A 240-nucleotide genomic window follows, 5' to 3' on the forward strand; every position below is an offset into this window, starting at 1 on the left:
TCTTATAACTTTTTCAGTTTTAACAAATTTTGGTTACAGACAGTTGATGCTCAGTTTGTACAAGTATGCAACATTTATAAGTGCATACAGGTCACCAGCCTTATATTACAAGGCTCACCACATATGGGCCATTCGGTCTTAGACACCGACCCGTGGTAATGCTGTGTGGAGATTAATAATAATCCGCAACGGAAAACCGGAACGAGAATAGTCGAGAAAGTATATTCTCGAGGAGCGGTA

The sequence above is a fragment of the Osmia lignaria genome, unplaced genomic scaffold (assembly GCF_051020975.1).
Source record: "Osmia lignaria lignaria isolate PbOS001 unplaced genomic scaffold, iyOsmLign1 scaffold0122, whole genome shotgun sequence".
NCBI lineage: Eukaryota > Metazoa > Arthropoda > Insecta > Hymenoptera > Megachilidae > Osmia > Osmia lignaria.